We start from the raw sequence: 8,358 nt of genomic DNA on the forward strand, positions 1-8,358 counted from the left end.
CCAGCGCTCTCTGGTCCTTCCGATGGTGCAGCTGCGGAACACAGGAGGGGGGGGAAGAAGAGTGGAGACAGGCGTTAGTGTGGGCCCCGAGCTGTGGCCCTTGTCCCCCCACCCCTCTGCTGCAGGTTCCCCATCCCCGTCCCTGGGAGATGCTGCTGTGATGGATGGGGTTCAGGGGTCCCCCTGCACTGCACCCCATCTGCTGGCAGGAGTGACTCTCACTTAGCAGGTACAACAGGAGGTTTACTAGGCAACAGATGCCCAGTTTCTCACAGAAGCGACAGTACAGCAGTCAGAGACGGTCCTTCCAACCCGTCCTGGGGAGAAGACCCCGAGGGGTGCCCCTCTGGGGTGTAGCTTTCCCCCTCATCAGGCTGGCTGCCTTCTCACTCTCTCTTCCCCTAGACTCTAACTGCCGCCCGCAATTCAAACCCAGCTCAGCTCGTTCCTCCTCTTTGTTCAGGGCAGAGGTGTAACCTGCCAGTTGTAGCCCCAGGATCATCCTTAGCCACTGGGAGCTATTCTGCTTGTTTCTCATATCTAGCCTGAGTCTCGCATTTGCACTCCCCCCACTCCATCACATGCTGCTGCTGCTGCTGCTGCTGCTGGGTGTCCCACCCCCTCCCCCCAGGGGACCCTAGAGTTTCCGCTCCCCCCAGCCCCAGGGATGGGGCATGGCACTGTCGTGCTGGGGGGGGCAGGGCAGGGGCTGATGCACTCTTCTGAGGGACATGGCACTGCTGTCCTTGGGGCCATGGTCATCTGGGCATGTGGAGGGCCCTGGTCATATCTATTACCCCCGCCCCTCAACCCCGGGGGTGTGCACCGGGGGGGTACATACCTGATGGTCCACTCCCACGGTCGGGGGACACCCAGTGGGCGGATGCCCAGCTGGAGCTCCTGGATGGCAGGACGATCCTCAAGCCGGCATCGCTGGAGGAGGGCTCCCCCTCTTCCTCCTCCTCCTCCGGTGCCCCGGGGGTGGGCTCCTGGGGGGGGGCCTGGGGTGCGGGGCTTGCCTCCAGTGCGGACTCTGGCTCCAGGGCCTGCTGGGGCTCCTTGGCCAAGGTATCAAGCGTGGCCGGAGGGGAGGAGGTGTGCCGTGGGGCCAGGATGTCCCTGAGCTCCCTGTAAAAAGGGCAAGTGACGGTGGCGGCCCCAGATCGGCCGGCCGCATCCCGGGCCTGGGCGTAACCATGCCGCAGCTCCTTCACTTTACCCCAGACATGATCCGTAGTGCGGGCAGGGTGACCCCGGGCAGCCAGGCCATCGGCCAGCCGAGTGAACGCATCCGCGTTCCGCCTCTTGCTCCCCATTACCTGGAGCACCTCCTCCTCGCTCCAAAGCCCCAGCAGGTCCCGAAGCTCGGCCTCCATCCAGGAGGGGCCCCGCTGCTGCTTCCCCACCTGGCTGCTGGGCTGGGAGCCCTGGTTCCCCTTGGGGGGGTCCCCTGGGGGCGCTTGGGGGGCTGGCGGGTGGCCATTGCGTCGGGTGTGGGTGTCTGTGGCTGTGGAGGAGCGTGCAAGCCAGCTGCGTGGCAATGCTGCTGCCTGCACGTTCTCTCAGCTTCCTGCACAGGAAGGCAGGGGACAGGGAGCTTTAAGGAGCCGCTCTACGCGGCCACCATCGAGCTCAGGGGCTGGAGAGAGCATCTCTCAACCCCTCAGCTGATGACCACCATGGAGGACCCTGCAATTTCGATGTTGCGGGACGCGCAACGACTACATGTTCCCTACTTCGACGCTGAACGTCGAAGTAGGTCGCTATTCCCATCCCCTCATGGGGTTAGCGACTTCGACGTCTCGCCGCCTGACGTCGATGTTAACTTCAAAATAGTGCCCAACCCATGTAGCTGTGACGGGTGCTATTTCGAAGTTGGCGCTGCTACTTCGAAGTAGGTGGCACGTGTAGACGCGGCTCAAGTATCCGGGTCTCAGTAAGCCGTTTTCATTTAGTTTTTATTTCCCCAACACAGAAATTAGTATCTGAAGGTGAATCCTTGCCAAATGGCAACACACAGCCTGCTTTCTCTTCAACAAGAGATGAAGAAAGAATATACACTACTGATAACCAGCTACCTATCCTGTAAACCAAGGGTCAGCAACCTTTCTGAGGCAGAGTGCTGAAATTTGACCCTTTCACCTCTATATACAGCCAGAGTGCTGGTGTTAATTTTTCAAGTCATTAATAGTCTTAGTTACAACAGCTTCATTAATAAATATATTAGGATGCAGAGCTTTACTGTTTAGCTGGTGGCTGGTAGCATTAGCTCGTCTTTTATTAATCTTTTGGCAGCATAGCTTTGAGCAAGCCCCTGGCTGTATGGGGAAGGAAGGGCAGGGCTGAGCTGCTGCCTCATGTGCTGATGAAAATAGACTTGCATGCCACTCTTGGCACCCGAGCCGGGGGTTGCTGACCCCTGCTCTAGGTGAATGTTGCATGTTTCAGGAGTTCAACATTATGCACAATAGACACATAAGGAAAATTTAGGTCTTCTCTAGTGTTCCCTGTAAGCAGAGTGCTTGGGCAACTGCCTTGAGAGAAATTCAGGCACGCCCCAGCTGATTAGCAGAACGCCCACTGGCGGCAGCATGTATTTCTGTTAGTGGCAAACCTCTTCACATGCCTGGATGCACATAGCGAAATCTGTGCTGCACATGGATGGAAGAAATTAGAGGCAACATTGGTCTTCTCTCTCTGCAAAATCCCATTCAGTGTTTTGTTTTACAGTATCTGTTCAAAAATAATCATGGGTGCTAATATAGTTCTTAACATCTTCAAGTTGTATTGCAAGCATTAAGTAGTTAATCATTCTCTCAGGCTACACTATAATTGCTATTTTGGGATACATTTGTATCCATTGCTGGAGATATTTAAGAACAGGTTAGATAGATGTCTATCAGGGATGGTTTAGATAGTACTTGGTCCTGCCATTGGGGCAGGGGGCTGGACTTGATGGCCTCTCGAGGTCCCTTCCAGTCCTAGTATTCTATGGCTGCGTCTACACGTGCACGCTACTTCGAAGTAGCGGCAGTAACTTCGAAATAGCGCCCGTCACGTCTACACGTGTTGGGCGCTATTTCGAAGTTGAAATCGACGTTAGGCGGCGAGACGTCAAAGTCACTAACCCCATGAGCGGATGGGAATAGCGCCCTACTTCGACGTTCAACATCGAAGTAGGGACGTGTAGACGATCCGCGTCCCGCAACATCGAAATAGCGGGGTCCTCCATGGCGGCCATCAGCTGTGGGGTTGAGAGATACTCTCTCTCCAGCCCTTGCGGGGCTCTGTGGTCACCGTGGGCAGCAGCCCTTAGCCCAGGGCTTCTGGCTGCTGCTGCTGCAGCTGGGGGTCCGTGCTGCATATACAGGGTCTGCAACTAGTTGTTGGCTCTGTGTATCTTGCACTGTTTAATGAAAGTGTGTCTGGGAGGGGCCCTTTAAGGGAGCGACTTGCTGTTGAGTCCGCCCCGTGACCCTGTCTGCAGCTGTGCCTGGCTCCCTTATTTCGATGTGTGCTACTTTGGCGTGTAGACGTTCCCTCGCTGTGCCTATTTCGATGTTGGGCTGAGCAACGTCGAAGTTGAACATCGACGTTGCCAGCCCTGGAGGACGTGTAGACGTTATTCATCGAAATAGTCTATTTCGATGTCGCAACATCGAAATAAGCTATTTCGAAGTTGGGTGCACGTGTAGACGTAGCCTCTGAGTCTATGATTCTAAGTTATAAGACCAAGAAGGAACTGGGGCTGGCAGGAGACCAGACATTCTTCCTGGGCCCTGGGCAAGGTGGAGGGGGTCAGCTTTGTGCTACAGCAAGTAGCATGGGCTCAGTTGCAAGGGGAGGGGCCAGGGCAACCCGAACTCAGTGCCACCAGAGCCATGGGCGCACGCTGTCCCAGCCCCCAGAGATGCCTGGTGCATGCTGTGTGGCACTCTGGTGGTGATTAAAAGGACACAGGACTGTGGCCAATGTCAGTTCCACAATAGGGGTGATGGCTAGAGCCTCTGAATCACTAGGCTGTTGTCCCCTTTGCCGGGGGCCGGTCTACTTCTGTGGGTCTTAAGAGAACGCCCTAAGACAGAGCTGGTGGCAAACTATTTTTTTATAAAGGTGGCATTTTGGGATGGAGCCTTTCCCAATGACTACTCTGCAAGTTGCTGTTGTGGGGTGTGTGGTTTACAGTAATTCTATTAAGGACACAAATAGCTCTGTTTATAAGCAAGGCTGAGAGGTGATATATGAGCCTTTCATACACAGATAAATTCCTCACCATTAGCATTTGAAGTGTGGTTTGTGGTAAGGGCAGGAGACTGGAACTCAGATGTCATGGATTTAATTCTTGACCCTACCACAAGAAGGTGTGACCTTGAGAAAAATCATTTCTTCTGTCTGTACCTCAGATCCCCTTCTGTATAATGGGGATTACCGTCCCTTCCTATCTCACCAGCTCCTGATGGATTAATGTTTTTAGTTTTGCTATGCAAACTGGTAGCTGGATCCTTGATGTTTCTATTGGCAGTTGTACATGGCCGTAACTGTGTGATTAGATCTCAGGCACCTAAAACAAGAAGCAGTTCCCATTAAATACGTAAGTGTAATGAAATGCACTTTTGCTAAATAACAATCTAACAGTTCCAGGACATGACTGGAGTAAGAACAGTTAAATGCATACAGTCTGCAAAGCAATTGTAGTGTCTAGACATACTTGCAAGTTTCTCATTTGCCCTTCGTTAGAGCTATCAGTATGTATGTCTGACACAGCATTTGCAGGGCCTTTGCCCAAATCATCTGCCATCATTTTGGTTCATATTCAGTAACACGGAGGTAGCATGGCTGGTTTAGAGCCTTTCCTGCGTAGCTGGTCATATGGAGTTTGGGTTCCATTCTTTCTTTCTGGGCCTGTCAACCTGGGAAGATAGAGCCAAAAAAGCCAAGTGCATTCTCCTGATACTGTGCGAACATTAGCTGAAGCCTTGTATGAAAATCCTGATGCTCCTCTATTGAAGAGCATCTGTGCATATCAGACTCCTCTGTGAACACACGCAGCAACAGGGCTGCACTGACTCATCTCCCTGATCCGTCCCTGTGACTAAGCTGTTAGGCTCCAAAACAAACTGCGGGGAGGATTCGAGTAGGGGGTAAAAGCATGCAGGCACTTCCTCCACACATACTCTGGGACAGTGCTTCCCGGAAACAGCCTTCTACACAGGACAGCCTGGTAACAGTAGAACTGAACATAGCAATTCTGGTGTTCAATTTGGGTCATGGCGTGTGGATGTGTAACTGGCACTAGCTGGGGTGTGGGTAATTTCTTTGGCAGAGGGTATTTAGATGAAGTGAGGGGAGATGTTTCTTTGTTAGCTTTGATGCTTTGACTTTAAAAGTTGAAGGTCTTATTCTTTTTTTCACAAAAGTCCAGCAATAGACATGTAGGGAATGTGGCAGCAGGAACGCAACACTGCTGAAGGCTGGGAGGAATGTGTCTCCCAGAGATCATTTGCATGAGAATGCAAAGGGGTGCATGTGTGATACTGAGGCTGGGAGGAATGTGTCTCCCAGAGATCATTTGCATGACAATGCAAAGGGGTGCATGTGTGATACCTTTAAGGCAAAGCCTAATGGGTAGCAAGTAAGCCATGTGATTTGGTCTACTGTAAACACGTTGTTGTAAAATCACAATTTAAGCTGACACTCAGTGTGGGAGTTGTGCGATCTCACCAGTGCTCTGGGTTGTTGTTGGGGGACAGGGCAGTCGCCATAGCTGCATAAGACATTGATTATACAGGGCTCCCTGGTTTAAAGCATTGTAAATGGGGGTTAGTTAAGTTAGCTTGTTGAGTGTTTTGGTCATATAGGTATAAGCCTGACTTGATTAGCTCTACCCATCTGTTAGAAGGTAGAGCTGGGTACTAGGGTATACCTGAAATCTCACTGGAGATATTAAAAGCTGAAGTTGCAGTGGGGAAGTTAGGGGCATACAGAGCTGAAATCAGAGGGTTCTGTCTCAGGGCAGTCCCTAGCAGGAAGCTCAGTAAGGGAGCAGTGATGGTGACCACCAGGAGGCTGATAGGAGCAGTGGTGGATGACAGCAGGGCTACGTCTACACGTGCAGCCAACATCGAAATAGCTTATTTCGATGTTGCGACATCAAAATAATCTATTTCGATGAATAACGTCTACACGTCCTCCAGGGCCGGCAACGTCGATGTTCAACTTCGACGTTGCTCAGCCCAACATCGAAATAGGCGCTGCGAGGGAACGTCTACACGTCAAAGTAGCACACATCGAAATAGGGATGCCAGGCACAGCTGCAGACAGGGTCACAGGGCGGACTCAACAGCCAGCCGCTCCCTTAAAGGGCCCCTCCCAGACACAGTTGCACTAAACAACACAAGATACACAGAGCTGACAACTGGTTGCAGACCCTGTGCCTGCAGCATAGATCCCCAGCTGCCGCAGAAGCAGCCAGAAGCCCTGGGCTAAGGGCTGCTGCCCAAGGTGACCATAGAGCCCCGCAGGGGCTGGAGAGAGAGCATCTCTCAACCCCCCAGCTGATGGCCGCCATGGAGCACCCAGCAATTTCGACGTTGCGGGACGCGGATCGTCTACACGGTCTCTACTTCGACGTTGAACGTCGAAGTAGGGCGCTATTCCTATCTCCTCATGGCTACGTCTACACGTGCAGCCAACATCGAAATAATCTATTTCGATGAATAACGTCTACACGTCCTCCAGGGCCGGCAACGTCGATGTTCAACTTCGACGTTGCTCAGCCCAACATCGAAATAGGCGCTGCGAGGGAACGTCTACACGTCAAAGTAGCACACATCGAAATAGGGATGCCAGGCACAGCTGCAGACAGGGTCACAGGGCGGACTCAACAGCAAGCCGCTCCCTTAAAGGGCCCCTCCCAGACACAGTTGCACTAAACAACACAAGATACACAGAGCTGACAACTGGTTGCAGACCCTGTGCCTGCAGCATAGATCCCCAGCTGCCGCAGAAGCAGCCAGAAGCCCTGGGCTAAGGGCTGCTGCCCACGGTGACCATAGAGCCCCGCAGGGGCTGGAGAGAGAGCATCTCTCAACCCCCCAGCTGATGGCCGCCATGGAGGACCCAGCAATTTCGACGTTGCGGGACGCGGATCGTCTACATGGTCCCTACTTCGACGTTGAACGTCGAAGTAGGGCGCTATTCCTATCTCCTCATGAGGTTAGCGACTTCGACGTCTCACCGCCTAACGTCGAAGTTAACTTCGAAATAGCGCCCGACGCGTGTAGACGCGACGGGCGCTATTTCGAAGTTGGTGCCGCTACTTCGAAGTAGCGTGCACGTGTAGACGCAGCTCCGGTGACTAGTAGGGGCAGCAGTGGACAGCAGTGATGGGTGGGTGGCTAGTAGGAGGAGTAGCCAGCAGGTGACAGCAAGGGGAGGCTGCAGACAAGTGGGCAGCTAGTACTGCTCTGGTGATGTATCTGTGGGCTCTGGGTTCAGGACTGCACTGAGGGAGGTACACCCTGTAACTATGTGTGGGGTAAAGGGCCAAGAGCCCCAGCAAGAGACTTGGTTCTACTGCATATGGGGATGGTATCTTGGTAAAGGGGTTTGTCTCTTCTTTGCTTAGATATACTGCATCTGTCACTGTAACCTTGGGGTAGGTTATGGTCATTAAACAAGCTGTTTCTATCTTAGACTTTGTGCTTGCAAGCAGGGGAGAACTGCCTTACAGGCACCCAGCACATGGGGTGAAATTGTCCCAGGCCACTGGGTGGGGGCTCAAGCCAGTTGGTTGTATCCTTGACAGGAAACCCCCCAGGAGCTGAACCTGGCCCTTCTGGCAGGCACCTGGCATTACTAGAAGGGTTACAGACAGATTTCATAAATCAATATGCAGAACTATACCCATCCGGATGGGATTGTAACAGAGGTCACCGTGTTAGACTGAATTCTAACAAAACAAATCAAGAGTCATGTAGCAATTTAAAGACTAATGTTTTAGGAGAGGAGCTTTTGTGGGGCAGACCCACTTCCTCAGATCTGGAGATCCAGCTGGAAAGTTCACCTGCATTTGGCTCAGGACAATGCTGAGCACATGTGAAGAAAAATTCACCTGAGAAAATGTTTATACAGATACATACATATGTCAGTCAGCACACCACATCCTGGGGGGCCAGATGCCTAGCTCATATAAATCCACACAGCTTCACTAATTTAAAACGTACTTCGTCTCTGTAACCAGAGTATCTGGTCTGATTCAGTAAAGCAATTCCTATATTCCTATGAGAGAAAGAATAGTAATTAAGTGGATGGAGGAAAAGGATGTAAACATCTGTATTGATTGTGGCAAACGACAGA

Source organism: Carettochelys insculpta, chromosome 15 (assembly GCF_033958435.1).
Source record: "Carettochelys insculpta isolate YL-2023 chromosome 15, ASM3395843v1, whole genome shotgun sequence".
Classification (NCBI taxonomy): Eukaryota; Metazoa; Chordata; order Testudines; family Carettochelyidae; genus Carettochelys; species Carettochelys insculpta.